The 15,416-nt window shown below is 38.2% G+C and overlaps 1 long non-coding RNA gene and 1 pseudogene across 1 annotated transcript in view; one reads left to right on the top strand and one right to left on the bottom strand.

The window, feature by feature from the left end:
• The window catches only part of LOC132531649 (uncharacterized), a 279,219-nt gene that overhangs the window by 214,844 nt on the left and 48,959 nt on the right, over positions 1-15,416 (bottom strand). The window lies entirely within an intron of this gene.
• Positions 134-769, top strand: LOC132531698 (zinc finger matrin-type protein 2-like; annotated as a pseudogene).

Here is a 15,416-nt window from a genome sequence, read left to right as displayed (position 1 = left end):
CCCACTCAGCACAATTTTTCAAAGATGGAAAGCAATAGGATTTAGAAGAGACACTGAATTGAACTGAATCTTGGTTCTTCCTCTCAATTTGTTGGACGACTCTTAAAAACCACAGTCTGAATTCGCAGTGAAGATGGCGTCGGGCAGTGGGACAAAAAACTTGGACTTTCGCCAAAAGTGGGCCAAAGATGAATATGAGAAGCTCACTGAGAAGAGGCTCACAGAAGAGAGAGAAAAGAAGGATGGAAAACCAGTGCAGCCAGTCACGTGAGAGCTTCTCCGGCATCGGGACTCCAAGGTGGACCTGGAATCCAAACTTGGGAAGACAACCGTCATTACCAAGACCACCCCACAGTGTGAGATGGGAGGATACTATTGCGATGTCTGTGACTGTGTGGTGAAAGACTCCATCAACTTCCTGGATCATATTAATGGAAAGAAACATCAGCGAAACCTGGGCATGTCTATGCGTGTGGAACGTTCCACTTTGGATCAGGTGAAGAAACGTTTTGAAGTCCACAAGAAGAAAATGAAGAGAAGCAGAAGGATTATGATTTTGAGGAAAGGATGAAGGAACTCAGAGGAGGAAAAGGCCAAAGCCTACAAGAAAGAGAAACAGAAGGAGAAGAAAAGGAGGGCTGAGGAGGACTTGACGTTTGAGGAGGATGGTGAGATGGCAGCTGTGATGGGCTTCTCTGGCTTTGGTTCCACCAAGAAGAGTTACTGAGGCTTTCTATGCTTGGCTTTTTGCCAGGCCTAACTTTGTGTGTGGGGGGGCGTCATCTTTTGGGGGGTACTGGGGAAAGGCCTTAAGACTGGCAGTGGGGAGGGCTAGAGGGTGGGTGTCTGTGGTTTCCCTCTACCTTGGGAGAGAGCACAGGATGCAAAGGAATGTGGTGTGGCATGTTCCTTCAGCCTCAGTATTTCACTGGAGACAGAGGACCTCTGATCATCTGACTTCCCAATAAAGAAAAACCACCTCTTCTGGAAAAAAAAAAAAAAAAAGCACAGTCGTTGCGTACCTGCCTTTCCAAACGTGTAAAGCGGATTAAACTAAGTTTTTCACCGTAGTTCTCAGAGTATATTGCAATTCAAAAATTAATGGGAAACGATCCTGGACCAATGTCAAGTATTATTATTGACTATATTTTGTCCTCATGGATTTTTTTTAACTGAAAGTAACTTGGCAGAACTTTAGCTTTCCTATAACGTTCCTCATAGCAGCAAATATTCATAAACCAATATTAAAGATCTAGGGGATCTTTTACCTGACAGCCAATGTTTTCCTAATTTTATTTTATTTTTTTTTTTACTTTTTTAACATTTTTATTGGAGTATAATTGCTTAACAATGGTGTGTTAGTTTCTGCTTTATAACAAAGTGAATCAGTTATACATATACATATGTTCCCATATCTCTTCCCCCTAGTGTCTCCCTCCCTCCCACCCTCCCTATCCCACCCCTCGCTCTAGCTGGTCACAAAGCACCGGGCTGATCTCCCTGTGCTACGCGGCTGCTTCCCACTAGCTACCTAGTTTACATTTGGTAGTGTATATATGTCCATATATATACTATCACTCTCTCACATTGTCCCAGCTTACCCTTCCCTCTCCCCGTGTCCTCAAGTCCATTCTCTAGTAGGTCTGCATCTTTATTCCCATCTTGCTCCTAGGTTCTTCATCAGCATTTTTTTTTCTAGATTCCATTTATATGTGTTAGCATATGGTATTTGTTTTTCTCTTTCTGACTTACTTCACTCTGTGTGACAGACTCTAGGTCCATCCACCTCACTACAAATAACTCCATTTCGTTTCTTTTTGTGGCTGAGTAATATTCCATTGTGTATATGTACCACATCTTCTTTATCCATTCATCTGTCAATGGACACTTAGGTTGCTTCCATGTCCTGGCTATTGTAAATAGAGCTGCAATGAACACTGTGGTACATGACTCTTTGTGAATTATGGTTTTCTCAGGGTATATGCCCAGTAGTGAGATTGCTGGGTTGTATGGTAGTTCTGTTTTTAGTTTTTTGGGGTTTTGTTGTTGTTGTTTTTTATTTTTGGCTGTGTTGTGTCTTCATTGCTGCACACGGGCTTTTCTCTGGATGTGGCGAGCAGGTGCTACTCTTCATTGTGGTGCGCAGGCTTCTCATTGTGGTGGTTTCTCTTGTTGCAGAGCATGGGCTCTACCCGCACGGGCTTCAGTAGTTGTGGCACTTAGGCTCAGTAGTTGTGGCTCGTGGGCTTAGTTCCTCCGCGGCATGTAGGATCTTCCCAGACCAGGGCTTGAACCCATGTCTCCTGCATTGGCAGGCGGATTCTTAACCACTGCGCCACCAGGGAAGCCCTCTATTTTTAGTTTTTTAAGGAATCTCCATACTGTTCTCCATAGTAGCTGTATCAATTTACATTCCCGAACCAACAGTGTATGAGGGTTCCCTTTTCTCCACACCCTCTCCAGCATTTATTGTTTGTAGATTTTTTGATGATGGCCATTCTGACCGGTGTGAGATGATACGCATTGTAGTTCTGATCTGCATTTCTCTAATGATTAATGATGTTGAGCATTCTTTCATGTGTTTGCTGGCAATCTGTATATCCTCTTTGGAAAAAGGTCTGTTTAGGTCTTCTGCCCATTTTTGGATTGGGTTGTTTGTTTTTTTGATATTGAGCTGCATGAGCTGCTTGTATATTTTGGAGATGAATCCTTTGTCAGTTGATTCGTTTGCAAATATTTTCTCCCATTCTGAGGGTTGTCTTTTCATCTTGTTTATGGTTTCCTTTGCTGTGCAAAAGCTTTTAAGTTTCATTAGGTCCTATTTGTTTATTTTTATTTCCATTTCTCTAGGAGATGGGTGAAAAAGGATCTTGCTGTGATTTATGTCATAGAGTGTTCTGCCTATGTTTTCCTCTAAGAGTTTGATAGTGTCTGGCCTTACATTTTGGTCTTTAATCCATTTTGAGTTTATTTTTGTGTTTGGTTTTAGGAAGTGTTCTAATTTCATTCTTTTACATGTAGCTGTCCAGTTTTCCCAGCACCACTTATTGAAGAGGCTGTCTTTTCTACATTGTATATTCTTGCCTCCTTTATCAAAGATAAGGTGACCATATGTGTGTGGGTTTATCTCTGGGCTTTCTATCCTGTTCCATTGATCTGTATTTCTGTTTTTGTGCCAGTACCATACTGTCTTGATTACTGTAGCTCTGTAGTATAGTCTGAAGTCAGGGAGCCTGATTCCTTCAGCTCCATTTTTCATTCTCAAGATTGCTTTGGCTATTCGGGGTCTTTTGTGTTTCCATACAAATTGTGAAATTTTTTGTTCTAGTTCTGTGAAAAATGCCAGTGGTAGTTTGATAGGGATTGCACTGAATCTGTAGATTGCTTTGGGTAGTAGAGTCATTTTCACAATGTTGATTCTTTCAATCCAAGAACATGGTATATCTCTCCATCTATTTGTATCACCTTTAATTTCTTTCATCAGTGTCTTATAATTTTCTGCATACAGGTCTTTTGTCTCCTTAGGTAGGTTTATTCCTAGGTATTTTATTCTTTTTGTTGCAATGGTAAATGGGAGTGTTTTCTTAATTCCACTTTCAGATTTTTCATCATTAGTGTACAGGAATGCAAGAGATTTCTGTGCATTAATTTTATATCCTGCCTAATTTTTTTTTTAATGGCCAATTGCTAACCATGTGACATGAGTAATCAACAACAGAATATAAGCACGAGTCCTGAAAAACTTAATCTGTTTCTTAGTGATGGAAATTGTAATTTGCTGAGAAACAAGGCTGAATAGTGGATACATACTGAATTGTGATTTGCAGGCTCTGCCATTTAAAGAAATAGAAAATCAATTCACTTAGGTGAAATTTAAAGGTAGAAAATCAGGTTTGGGTGGGGGAAAATACAGTGAGTTTACCTCCAGGCAAGTATAACTGGAAACCAATGGAGACCCAAATAGAGTTTTCCGGGATAAAGTTAGAGAAGTAGCATTAGAGTTGCTTGAGAAGGCTGGACTGGAGTTAAAAGGTAGGAGTATAGGTAGAAGTTATAACTTCAGGAGTGAAGGCATTGTCCATTCACTCATTTCAGATGAAGTACCCAAGTAAGTTCTAATTGCTCCTAGTCTGCTTTGAGTTACAATTTGTGCAGGTGGAAAAATAAGATTAATTAAATGCACTTCAAAACTGAATACCTAAATTAAACTCTTAAAAGAGCCAAAGGAATAAATGTTAAAATGGATAAAATACTTTTGAAGGCATTAGCGTGTTTCCGGTTTGGGTGAGGCTTTGTTTTGTGTAAGCATATGCCGTGCTGGTGGCAGCTGTCACTCTACAGTACACCAGGTGGGGATGTTGTAGCAACGAGTGTAAGTTATGCTGTTACGTCACTGCAGTAATGTCTACAGCCTTACCCGCACGACATTTCTGGGTAAAGGAAGTGAGAAAAAGTGGTCTCAACGGCAAATACGAGCCACAAGCACTTAAAAAAGTTTCGGGTTAGGGAAGCCACTACCTTAGACTTGCTCATTCTAGGCTTTTTGAATATATAACAAAATATTTGTAGGCTTTTTGATACTGCTTCTAGTTCTAAGTAGCCTCTTCTGAATGCATATTTTACTTGCTTAAATATAGGCACATTTACAGAATAGTCCACAGACCGGCACAACTAGTTTCAGTGTGTTAATTTCACTAGTATTTCCTGAATTCGTTTTATGTACGATGGACTGCTCCAGGTGTTGGGAACCAAAGCTAATTTCACGGCAGCCAAGGTTCTTGCCTCCATGCAGAATGTATTCTATGGAATTAGTTTTGTTTGTGAGGAAACTGAGTTTTAATATTCTGTATCTGAGGAGCATTTTATCTGAAACTTCAGAGTTGTTTAAAAGTACAATTTCTTAAAAACATTTAAGTACGTATTGATAATGATTATGTAGAACAATCAAGAAATGTTAAAATACTTTGCTCTTTAAGAGCTTTAGGGAAAAAAGATATCTATTACTTTTATTTGGGGAAGGAGAGGAAATCTGTAACCCTTTGAGGATGAGTAAGATTTAATGAAATAACCTTTTCAGTCTTGACAACTACTTCTATTCCAAGAAACTATGTTACAACACATTTTCTCTTCAGTTATAGCTCTTCAACAGAGATTTCAAGAGCCTGTCACACAGAGTTACACTGACATTTTCTTCTACTTAGGTATCTACTCAAGATGACTCAAAGAACCCTGGGAGAATTTACACTTGAAAACAAGTTTGATCTACTAATGTAAACAAAACGCTACGGTTATTTATTTTTCTTCATTGTTCTACATTTTCCTCCCTGACCAAGACATTAAATTAAAATTCATATACAATCAATAGTATCTTACTTGGTTCCAAAACTGAAGGAATAACTTTTAATACTTAAGTTAACATATCTTGGTTACCCAACTTATTTATTACAAAATGATTTTGTGATATTGTCTTAGATGAAGATTTCTCAATCATGGCTCTATTTACACCTTGGACCTAAGGATTTTTTGGTGTATGTGTCTCTGTGTTGGGAAGCGGGGGCAGGGCTGGCTTGTGCCTTAGTAGGAATGTTTAGCAGCATCCCTGGCCTCTACTCATTAGGTGCCAGTAGCACCCCCCAGTTACGACAGCCAAAAAATTTCCAACATTGCCACTTATCCTCTGGGGAAGGGGGCCAAATTGCCTCTGACTGAGAACCATTATCCTAGATTAGAAGTCTCTACTTTGTTGATAAAGGTATAGTTCACAAAATCCACCAGTGACTGAAAACATAAGATTTTAGGGACATACGGAAAGTTTTGCCCCAATTTCATAGTTTGAGTATTAAAACTTATTTACTATTCTACTCATTGAAACTTATGTTGCATATTAATTATAGATGATTGCAGAAGAAGCCTGAAAAACTATTTAATTATAATTTATGGGAACTCATTTTCTGTATGGTATTAGCCTGTGAAAATGGTACACCAACACAATGTTGAAGGAAGGCGTTTTTTTAGCCTCTGAACAAAGAAAGAAACATCAGAGTGGAGATCTAAATATGAACAGCATGATTGGAGAATTATCGTTAGGTGCATTTGCTAACTAGTTGATTAAACTTTAATGTGTTTTATTGTGAGTGGGAAGTAATATTATATGAATAGTAATAAAAACAATTTATGTTCCTTCTTGCTTAAGAGCTTTGCTCTTGTTAAATGTGTAAAACGTAATGTGTAACTATAGAAACCTGCCATTTCCATTATTGGAATTTTTCTCATAAAGAGCAAAACTCATTAAACTTTTATTCTCTGTAAAGTTTCTGAAAGCCTAGCAGAGAAAGCAAATCTTGCCCTCATAAAATTTGTTTTGCCAGGAAAGAACATATTTAAAGTAGTAGGAAATTGGGGAAAGAGGGTAAGGTAGGCACAGCAGTTTGGAAATCCGAAATACTTGTGTAAATATTTATATACATGTTTTGATCCAAGGAGTCTCAGTGCACTGTCCCAATGCTGAGGTTGCCAGCTCACACTACAGCTGGTGGTGGCTAAAATCAAATGTTAGGGACTATAGCAGAGTTGTCACCAAGAAAGATTAGCCAAACCCAGGCTCAGAATCTAAACACAAACTTAACAAAGCTCAGGAGTCTGTTTTAATTGGAAATACAACCCAAACTGAAACAGGAAAATGTGATCCACAGTATAGAAGGCATCTCCCTGCAGCATCCTCACCAACACCCTAACGGTTCCCATGAAATTCTAAATTCATTTTTAGTACTTACTTCCTCTGTGTATACATTTGACTACAGCCATGTTACCAATACTGAATAATAACAATAATAATGATGTAATGTTCAGAAGTAGAAAGAATTCACGCACTAAACGTATGTGTCTGTATGTCTCCTAATCCATCAGAATAAAATAGACATTACAATCCAACTGCAAAACTATTTTCAAACTGGCTAAAGCCTATCTTGCTCAAAAGGATGAAGAAAACATTTTCATGAAGTAAACCAAAGAGATTCCAGGCCTGGGGGCTCTGCGCAAGCTCTCTACGTATGGAAAGATTATTTAATAATCCCCCAGAGTCAAGCGAGACTGCCTTTATTTGACACCAAGACTGGGAGGCATTTGTGTGGACTAAGTAGTAGGACATGGGGGAAAGGCAGAAATTTAAAACTGTCAGTTTGCTTGTAAATTCCCTGACACACTGGACGAAAATAGACAGCATGAACCACTTGCACCACGATACTTGTGGACATGTCCTCATCCTAAAGCCAATTCTCTCCTCTTATTTTATTACATTAAGCATTTTGCCAAGTAATTAAATTCTCCCATTATCTCATTCCTTGCATGCATTAAACAATGTGTCATTTGTTTTGGAATTATGCAATGACCCATGCCCCTTTATTCTCCTCAAAAATGACATTTGCCATAAAAAAGAACAAAATAATGCCATTTGCAGCAACATGGATGGACCTAGAGATTGTCATACTAAGTGAAGTCAGTCAGACAGAGAAAGACAAATATCATAAGATGTCACTTATATGTGCAATCTAAAAAAAAAAAATGGTACAAATGAACTTATTTACAAAATAGAAATTGAGTCACAGATGTAGAAAACAAACTTACGGTTGCCGGGGCGGTGGGGGAAGCGGGTGGGGGGCTGGGGGGAGAGATAAATTGGGAGACTGGGATTGACATATACACACTACTATATATAAAATAGATAACTAGTAAGGACCTACTATACAGCACAGGGAACTCTACTCAATACTCTGTAATGGCCTATATGGGAAAATAATCTAAAAAAGAGTGGATATATGTATAACTGACACATGTTGCTGTACAGCAGAAACTAACACAACATTGTAAGTCTACTATACTCCAATAAAAAATTTTTTAAATGACTATATTTGGCTATTTCCCCTTTTGTCCATAAGAAAATGAAAACCCTAAAGCATTTTTTAAGTAATAAAAGGAGATGAACAGCAATTTCATATCATTAAAAGATCCAAAATATTTTCGTTAAAGCAGACATGCTGTTTTGGGTGTTTTCCCAGTTGGACTATTTTATTACTTTGCTACAGCTTGTCTAAGGAGTAAATAGTTTAAAAGTTTTGGTGGTGAAACAGAGATCTCCCCCCAACTAATTCACTGAGGAAGCCCTTTATTAAGAACACTGGAAGCGCCGTGTTGTACTACACATGTAAGTACCAAGAAGTAAAACAACTTCTCTGCAACATCAAGCTTTCCCCCTGTCCAGGTTAGTGTGATCTCCAAGCTTCACACTGCAAATCAAAGCCACTCAAGTATGTTGCCGTAGCCCCTGAAAAATGTCTTTTTGCCGCCATCTTAAAAGGGAACAAGAAAGGATTTGTCCTAAATTATTCCATCAGTGGCTCGCAAAGCACAATTTATACTTTCTCTTCAGAGAGATCTCAAATCACTGGATTCTCTGCTTCTTAGCAGTTCTGTTGCAAAGTTTATCAAGGTTGCAAAGTGAAATGAACAGTTATCTGTGGAAACCAACACTCTGTGCTCTTTCCCTAATATCTCAGATAGAAGAAGGATCATCTCTAAGTGCTTTGTCAGTTAAGGGAACACCAAAGAATGTTCTTATTAAAATTTCATTGAGGTGTTCTCCAAAGTTTCCAGAATGACATTTTCTAAATCTTATTTCAACAGAATTCTTTGTTTTTAATCCACTTTATTGCTTTCAATATAATCTGGAAATATTTTCACCAAATATTTGGATCATGAAGTATTTTGGGGGGAGGAGAAGAGTGCAAAATGCCCAATAATGTTTTATATGATATCAGCCTAGTACAGACTCTCAGATGGAACTCATCTGACCCCAGAACAAGGAGCCCCAGAATAGAAGTGGAATGGAGAGATAAGACTTTTTTTTCCAAGATCACATTTAGAGCATGACTTCAGGAACACAGATCTCCAGCCCTTCTTCCTGGCCACCCCATTTCCCCCTCTGTGCCAGGCAGGCTGCACACAGGGTTAGTAATGGGATAGGAGGGCCTTTGTATTTACCCTTCAATATTGTTTAGAGCGTGGTAATTAAAGAAAGATTGGTTTACATTCCTGAAGCAATCCTAGGGAGGGGAATTTTCAAACCCTGGAAATACATACTTAAATATTCTGAACTTAATCACACTGGGATTAATGTTGGCAGCAGATAAAATCAGTCCATACCACTTTTCTTGGAGGGAATGAAAACACTGGCATCGCTAGTCAAACTAATATATCTTTGGTCCTGAGTCACTGATTTACTTGAAGTCTGCAATATTTACATTGGGTGTATGAACAACATAAATGAAAAAGGAGTTGCATGTAGGGGCCAACAAACATCAATAATTTAATTACTTTCCTCCACGGCAGATAGAGAGAAATAACTTATGGGGCCACTGCGAACATTAAAGTAAGCTTTTCTCTCTTGGCTAATAAATCTGATGAGAATACCTCACCTTTGCCAGGGCAATATTCCTAGAAAAGCTTTCCTAAGCCCAGGTAAGTTTAGCCCTCCTTCAAATTTCGTGGTCTAATCGTGTGCAAAGCCTCCTCTATAATTCCACAATTCTCCAGTGAGGGACAGGGAAAAATACTTTTCCTTGGTCTGTAAAGAATGGAGGTTTAACCCAATGCAGGGGTTAGTCATGGAGGGTAATCTCCCAGCTCTTCCACTTAGCTATTTGTACACCACTATACAAAGTTTCTAATACCATCTCTGTCCTTGGGAACAGCTAAATGACTTTCCAAAGACCATAAACACCAGTTGGGGAAATCTGTATTCAGAGGAGTAAAAAAAAAAAAAAAAAAAAAAAAAGGAAATGGATTTGAGAGGCATAATAACATCTGCTAGGTTTGGAAAATATGATTTTCCTCAAGTCATTTTATGTAATTCACATCCAAGCTTAGAATAATGTTCCAATTTATTAGGCTGTGTTGTGGTTCCAGCTATATTTTATTTTTAAACTGTAACCAGTTTTACATATAATTTTACTAATCTGTACAGAACTTTCTATCTCTTTTAATAAAAATTAAATAAATTTACTTTGGCACTTTTCAATGGAAAAAAATTATGAATAAGTTCTAATTGTAAAAGAGCAAATAGCTATTAAATAGCACATGGTTCAAATAGGATTGGGGATATCATGTGAGTTTGGAGCTGAATACTGAAGATCAGGTCTTGGGTTTCAAACACAAAAATACCCAAGAACCTTAGACCATCACCAAAACTATATGCCACATACATGTACTGCAGATAAATGGTTAATGAATGGTCTGCTCACATGGTTTCTGCCCTCCCAAACTGACCAGATGATAATGGAATAAATTTTACTTCTCAAGCTGTTCTGGGACCATGGAAAGAGGACATGGTGTGGAAACCACATTGCTGGGTTCCAGTTCCAGCTCACCCATCTAAGTGACCTTGGACAAGTGCAGGTCTCTCTGAGCCCTTCAGTTTCCTTACCTGTGAAATGTGAGTGGTAATATCTGGGGTGTTGGGAGAATCAAGTATATAAGCTATCATTAAGCTGCAGTCTATCAAAAGCAGTAAATCAATCATTCACTATTCAAGCAGACACTCAGAGACAAGAAATAAGCATTGATCCAAAATATTAACAGATGTACAAGAACGTTTCACAATATAAGAAGCCATACTTAGTAGAAAATCAATTACAGCTCCCTTCCTTCTTTCTCTGCCTTTAGATATTTTTGCCTGATCTACTGTCTGCATTGATACCAATGTCAGAGCTTCCAAAAATATGAAGACCCCTCAAAACTCAATGGTAAGGAAACAATCAACCCAATCTTAAATGGGCAAAAAGCTTAAACAGACCCTCACCTGAGAAGATACAGATGGATGGCAAATAAACACAAGAAAATCTGTTCAACATCACTAACGATTAGAAAAATGCAAGTTAGAATCAAAATGAGATATCACTATATATCTACAAGAATGGCTAATTTTTTATTGAACTATTAAGTTTTGGGAGAATGCAGAGCAACTACACTTATACACTGCTGGTAAGAATGCAAAATAGGAAAGCTATTCTGTAAAAAAGGTTAGGCAGTTTCTTATAATTTTTCATGAAGTTGTATATATACTTACAAGCAATCCCACTCTTTGATTTACTCTAGGGAAATGAAAACTCACATTCACAGGAAAATCTATACACGAGAATGTGTATAGTAGCTCTATTCATAATCACCAAAACGGAAAACATCCCAAATATCCTTCAGTACACAGTAGATTCATAAACAGTGGTACATCCATAAAGTAGAATACTACTCAGCAATAACAAGAAACAAACTATTGACACACACCACAAAAGCATTATGCTGAGTGAAATAAGCCAGTCCCTACAAGTTATGTGCTCTATAATTCCATTTACAGTGCCTTCTCAAAAAGGAAAAAAAAAAGACTACAGTTATTGGAAACACATCAGTGGTTGTCAGGGGTTAGGTGTGGGTAACACTGTGACTCTAAGAGGGTAGCACAAGGGAGTTCTGGGGTGACAAAACTGTTCTGTAGCCTAATTGTGGTGAGTTACGTTAATCTATACACGCGTTAAGATGAACAGAACTGTACACAAGAAAATCCAATTATACGGTAGGAAATTTTTTTTTAATAAAATGTTAAAAGTATATTCTATATCATTCTACTATTCAAGACATTTTAAGATTCTTCATTTTATAAAAAATAAAATTAAGACTTCAAGGCGACCTTTCTTCCTTCATCTTCTATCATCTCTCTCATCTTCCCTCAGCATATAATTATCAGAGGCAGTTAATAAATATTTGTGGGATTTAAGTCTCAGATCTTCGGTTACATAATAATAAAATATATCTAACCTGAAAATTCAAATAGATGTCTTGTCTACACAATTCTAACTATTCAAACACTTGCAAATATCTGGATGGACATTTTTTTTCACTCCCTCTAAATATTCAGCACTTTACCAACTTTGGAGTCTTTGTATATTTCCAATTCCTAAAGGAAAAATAGTTTTTCATGTCAAATAAATGATTGCATTTATGCCTTTTGGTGTCAGCAAATTTGGTCAATATTTTCAGTTCAGTTTTCATGAATCATTTATCATTATATTTGAATATTCAGCTCCAGAAAAGTCACACTATACTAACTTATATTGATAACATTGCATCTCAATTTTTCTCTCCCTTTCTCTCCCTCTCTCCCACCCCACATACACCCACACATACACCCTCTAAGCTTGAACTACTGAAATCTCATTTAGGCTAACATTTGGAGGGATGCCTAACCTGGTCCTCCTCTTCTGTGTGAACTGTCACCAGCACCCATAGGTTTCAGTTGCAGCAGATAGCCATCTTTATATCCTGTGACTTTTCAAAGGTCTTTTAAAAAGTTATAACTAAGATGCTATGTATAGATTGGACCCATGAGTGACTACCAAAGAACGCTGAAGAGAAAAACTGACAACTGAACAGAAGTTGAGTACTCTATAAATTCAATATAACACATACACAATAATCTTGCTAAGATCAGAACTATATTTTAAAATTATGTTGATTGGCTCAGTAATCAATCAACTGGTAAGGGAAAATCTTGAAGTATAACGGGGTCCAGCAGGGACATATAGGGTATGAGAAAGTAGGAAATGTTCCCTACTGAAATCACACTCACCCACACATAACTTTGTTCTTGAGATGTTATTTGAGAGACTGGGCAGATAGCCTGATTCCAAAATACCCATCCCATCAACTTTCCAATACTTAAAATTCTACCAATTCCTTGTCCCTTTTAGTCTAGAGAAAAATAACTACATAAAAGAGGCATGGGCTTTGACTGCAATGCTGAAGTTAGGACATACGAACATTCAGAAGTCTGAAATAATTTATGAACAAATAAATATAAGATTCTATAGGAAAAGATCCACAGCAGTAGGAAATCAGAGAGAAGAGATGAGTGGAAGAATATTAAAAGGCTTTTTGGAGGAACTGAGACTGAGTTCTGATAACTACCATTCAGAGAAGAAAAGGGAGTTCCTCCTAAGTTGGAAAGATAGATCGAATGAAAGATGCTCACAGGTCTGAGAGCAGAATTGTGACGAGAAGCACATAACCCAGAAGAAGAGCCAGGACATTGTTTTAGACAAATGACTAAATTATCCTTGTTTCCTTTACCCGAAGTACTGGAATACGATGTTAAATACAGAAGTACATTACCAATGTAGCGTAAACAGATGTCTCACGTGAGTTTTAAAACTAAGACTAAATGGCTGTTTTCTGAAATACAGTCTGAATACCATTAAATGGACTAGAGGACATAATTTTTCCTCAAGCCCTAGGATCCTGGGAGGATTGATGTGCTATCTAATGTACATATTATTGGACAGAACACACACACAATAAAAAACGAGAAAAGACAGAACACTTATTAAAAAAAAAAAGAATATATGTTGCCTGCCTGCTCTAAACAATAGTAATTTTAAATATATACTCATGACATCTGGAGCAAGGGAAATTTTTATAGCAGAACAAACTGGGAAAATTCCCAAGAGACTCAATCTGGTACGTTTTTTGTTTCAAGGACAGTATATTTCAGACACTTCAAGGAGAAAAGTCAGGTGTGTACATTAGGTTAGGAAGAGGGAAAACCTGTTTTCCTTCTCATCTTGCCCCTTTCTTGAATAGCATTAGAGAAAAGGGACTGAAAATATTTCTTAAAAAATTGTTAAGTAGAACTCTGTATTGTAATGATGGGCTATACTCAAAACAATTATTGGGTTAAAGCCTGGTATTCCTAATGAACCTATTAAGCTTTAAAGAAAAACACTTTCCTCTAGTCAAACTTTTGTCGTCTACCGAACTACTTGGACTTACCATCAAAGAACTCAGAAGCAAAGTCACATGCCATCTTGCCTTGCCAGAAAGATAACTAAGATATTTGCTAGACAAGGAAAATGAGGAGAATAAACTTCAAGTTTCTACAAGAAGTTCGAAAATCCCTAAGAAATAAGCTTTATTAAACCATTATGTTATAGAACAATTGAATATTAGATGAGTACAAATTAAACACTCATACCTGCAGTTATCTAAAACATTTATACCCCTTGAAAAGTCAGTAAAGAAGATACAAAGAGAAGTAGCACTGTGTAATAGTTATCTACTGCTGTGTAACAAATAACCCCCCCAACATTTAGTGACTTAAAACAACATTTATTATCTCACAGGATAATAAACGAGTCAGAAGTCCAGGTGCCACTTAAGTAGATTCTTTGTTTCAGTGTCACAGGCTGCGATCAAGGTTTTCTTTGGGGTTTGACCGGGGAAGGTTTCATTTCCAAGCTCACTTACATGGTTGTTGACAGGAATTACTTCCTCACAGCTGTTGGCCAGAGGCTGCCCTCAGTCCCTTGCTTTGTGAGGCTTTCCATAAAGCAGCTCACACATGGCAGCTTGCTTCATTAATGCAAGTGAGTGAGAAGATCCAGAGAAAGAGTGCAAACAAGATGGAAGTGCCAGGCTTCTATAACCTAATTCCCAGAGCCACATCCCATCACTTTCGCCAGATGCTATGCATCAGAAGTGAGTTACTAGGTCCAGTCCGCTCACAAAGAAAGGGTGGTTCACAAGGGCATGAATAAAAGGAGGAAGAGACCATTGGGAGCTATTTTTGAAACTGTCTACAACACAGAATTTGTAAACAAATTTGGCCAAAACCTGAGGACTAAGAGGCACTAAATGCATAGTCCACATATGAAGAGAACCACCAAAGGTTAGAGTCAGAAAGTTTCCCTGGGATCACAAGGAGACCACGGAAATGGTGTTACTATCACAGGCATCTATTCCTACCCACCTCCCCAGCCTCTAAGAAAGGAGGCTGAGGAGGGATGGCAACAGGAGGAAGAGGCTACTCTTCCTACCTCCTATCCTCATCTGCAGACAACTCTACAAGCCAGGTAGGAGGGAAGATGCCAAGGGAATCACCACAGAGATTGGGGATGCCTGCAAGAAAGGGGGACCACCATTCGATTCAGTAGTGGAATTATGGCCAAGAAACGGGAGTTGCTGATCTACCCCTGTGCCTATGGAAGAGAAAAGGAAGCTGGAGAGAGATGACAGGCAGAGGGTGTGGGGTGCCCCACAGGTGAGCAATCTTCACTTCTACTCTTGGGGTGCTCAAGGTGGGTATGTTTCCCATACATCAAATGGACATGATGGATGGTAGCTGGGCTATTTTGCTAGTACAACCATAAAAAATGTCAGCGCTTGATGAAAACACACCACACACAAATACACACGTGTGTGCACATACACATATACACACAGGTGCAAGAGGCTGTGGGGTGCATATCAGTGGCATCAATTTAAAGCAATAAAATGGGTAGAAGTGATGAAGTTGGAGTCATAGCTGCCAAGGTAGG

Source organism: Lagenorhynchus albirostris, chromosome 13 (genome assembly GCF_949774975.1).
Source record: "Lagenorhynchus albirostris chromosome 13, mLagAlb1.1, whole genome shotgun sequence".
Taxonomy (NCBI): domain Eukaryota; kingdom Metazoa; phylum Chordata; class Mammalia; order Artiodactyla; family Delphinidae; genus Lagenorhynchus; species Lagenorhynchus albirostris.
Note: the sequence above shows the minus strand (reverse complement) of the source record. Positions and strands in the feature narration are given on the sequence as shown.